The sequence below is a fragment of the Sminthopsis crassicaudata genome, chromosome 1, assembly GCF_048593235.1.
Source record: "Sminthopsis crassicaudata isolate SCR6 chromosome 1, ASM4859323v1, whole genome shotgun sequence".
NCBI classification, from domain to species: Eukaryota; Metazoa; Chordata; class Mammalia; order Dasyuromorphia; family Dasyuridae; genus Sminthopsis; species Sminthopsis crassicaudata.
Genome location: NC_133617.1, coordinates 58,435,000 through 58,438,249, shown reverse-complemented (window position 1 = coordinate 58,438,249; position 3,250 = coordinate 58,435,000).

The following is a 3,250-nucleotide window of genomic DNA, read 5'->3' as shown; positions in this document are numbered from 1 at the left end:
GCTGGGGAGGAGGACAGAGACTGAGCTTTGTCTGCCTCCTATTGCACCACAGACACTGACTTGTTCTTCTCCCCTCCCAGGATGGAGCAATGCTGGTGCACAGACTTCAGTCCAGATCCTGCTATTGTTGTGGGGACATAAATTAGCTCCATTCAGGCTCTCTGCAACATTGGATAAATATCTGGGTCCTGTCATCATTTATCTATCTGATTTACTTCATCTGGAACTAGATATTTTGTGGATATCTTATATTCAACTTGTCCAAAACAGATCACTGTCTTTCCCTCTCCCTTCTCCCCAACTTTTCTGTTACTTCCCAAGGCCCTGTCAGCCTCCCATTCACTTGGGCTCAGAACTTGTGGTCCTTGATTCATCACTTACACTGTGTATCAATCATGGAGCATTTGTTAAGCTCCTACAGGTATCAGAGGTATGCTGAAAATTGCAAAGATAGACCAATCCATTCTGTTTTCAAAGTCCATAGGATCCCCCTTCATCACAAACTCAGTCAACAAGCATTTCTTAGGTGTGGGCTGATTGCCATGCACTGTGTTTAGCACTGGGGACACAAAGGCAAAAATTCATAATTCCTGCTCTCAAGAAGAGTACATTTTAATGAAGTTGTACAGTTCTTTCAGTCTGATTCTCATAACTCCATTTGAGATTTTCTTGGCAAAGATACTGGAGAGCTTTGCCATTTCTATCTCCAGAAAACTGAAGCAAATCGGAATTTTTTGGTCATGATTCCCTCTGGTTATACCTTCTTAATAAATCCCTTTTTTTGGAAGTTGATTCTGATCATGGGGAGTCCTCTGGATGGGAGCTTATGAAATTCATACAGTTAGTAGGTGACTGAAGCTGGATTTGAAATCAGATCTTTCCAACACCAGGTTCAGGGTGCTATCCACTGGCCCATCTAGCTGCCCTCTAATGAGGGAAACAAAGATACAGTCTAAATAGAAGGTAATCTCAGAAGCAAAGACCAGGGAAAGAAAGCATCTTGGAGAAGTAAGCATTTGAGCTGAGTCTTGAAGAAGGCTAGGAGGCAGACATGAAAGAGTATTGCAAGCAGAGAGTCAGCCAGATCAAAGGCTTGAAGGTAGGAGATGGGAAACACTGTGTGAGACCAGTGTCACTGGGCTGGGAGGAGTAATGTGAAGGGAAAGGGATTTAAATATTAAATAGGATTTCAGATTTGATCCTGGAGGTAATAGGGACTGTGTGTGTGTGTGTGTGTGTGTGTGTGTGTGTGTGTGTGTGTGTGTGTGTGTGTGTGTGTGTGATAGAGAGGGAGAGTGAGAGAGTGAGATAAAGAAAAATGAGAGCCTAGCCCACAGCAAAGGGAAGAGAATAAAACATTTAAACAGCACCTACAATGTGCCAGGCATATGCTAAGTGCTTTACCAATATTGTTTCATTTGACCCCCACAACGCTATGAGGTAAGTACTATTATCCCTATTTTACATTTGAGGAAATTGAGGCAAACATTAACTTGCTCACAATCACCCACTTATGAAGTATCTGAGGCTGGTTTTGAACTCCGATCTTTTTGACTGAATGCCCATTGCTTTATCCACTGTACCATGGATTACCCCCAAAGTCCGGGGGCACTAGGCAGTAAGGAACATAGAAGTTTGGTTCATCTGGAACATTGAGTTTATGAGTAAATAGAATATGCAGTAAGATTGAGAAGCAGAAGCAGAATTGTCTGGTATGGAATTACCAGCCATTGGGTGGCTGCCAATCCTTGAAACGGACAGTTTCCTGCCCTGTTTCAGTTCTCAGAACATAGTAATAGCTAAGATTTATATTATAATATTACATTTGATTACATACCAGGCACTATGTTGAGTACCTTATAAATAGTACTGTCTTTGATCCTCACATCAACCTCAGGAGGTAGACGCTATTATTGCTCCCATCCTACAGATAAGGAAACTCAGGCAAACAGAGGTCAATGACTTGCCTGAGACTTCACAGCTAGAAAGTTATTGATGTTATAGTTGAACTCAGACCTTCCTGACTCAATGCCCTGTCCCCAGCACCACCTAGCAATCTCACCAGAATATTTTCTGCCTCTTCCCACCAGAGACTTAAGGAATTGTATTGTGATAAAACGTTTTCTCTGTGGATGGGGAGTCAGAAGGACTTCTGGGTCAGAGTTGAATGTGTATGCACAATCCCTGGATCTAGCTCTCCTTGGATTCTTTTGCTGCTTTTTCTAACTGGTATAAGAATTGTTTGAGCTGCTGGGCCAGGGGTTGTCTTTTTTCTACCAGTTTCCATGTGTTTGTGTGTATCTGGTGTCTGTTTCTTTTGTGTTTATTCTTTATTTTAGGTGGATGAACATTCTGATAAAAGAAATGATGAGGTGATGAGATCAAAGCTGCCTCTGGCAACCAGAGAACATTAATAAAGTCCACTGGAATAGTAGGGGCTGATGACAGAAAAAACACCTGCAGGCCTCTTCTGAGTATGGCAGCAGATTCAAGCATCATGACCTCTCTCAATGAGAGAAATACTAACTCTGGCATTGATGCTTGGAGACTAGCAGACATCAACGAAGAGTCCAATAACTCTAGGGCCACAGGAGATGAGAAGTACCTCCAAGCTTCATATTTTCTCTACAGATGTGCCTCATTACTATTTTCAAATTTGAGGTCACTTTCCCCAGGAACCTTATGTATGAAAAGGGAGAGTGCATCTGTTTTTTGGGGGGGGATTTTTTTGGTCATGACTATTTTGTTATATCTTCTTAATAAATCCCTTTTTTTTGGAAACTGATTCTGATTGATAATGGAGATAATTTGATTGATCCTTTGGATGAGGGTTTACGAACAACAATGTTAGCTATTTCAGCCCATCAAAGTTACCCCTAGAACTCTGAGGGGAACTGTAGTCAGCACCCTTCTAGAGGACTCATCTATGTAGTGCAAGAAATGAGCTGAAGCTAACATGTTTATAGAGCCTGCTATGCACCAGGTATTGTGTCAAGCTCTTGGCAGTTTTTGTCATTTGAACCTCACAACAATCCTAGGAAATAGGTGGTGTTATCCCCATTTTGGAGATGAGAAAATAGAGGCAGACAGATCTCCCCAAGATCATGTAGCTAGTAAATGAGGCTGAAATGGAATTCAGATCTACCTAACTCCAAGCCAGGTACTCTGTGCACTATAGCCCCATGTAGCTGCCTCTGAGAGCAGGAGTGATGTTGATCTGGTATGGCTTTTAGGGAAATATAGTGATGGT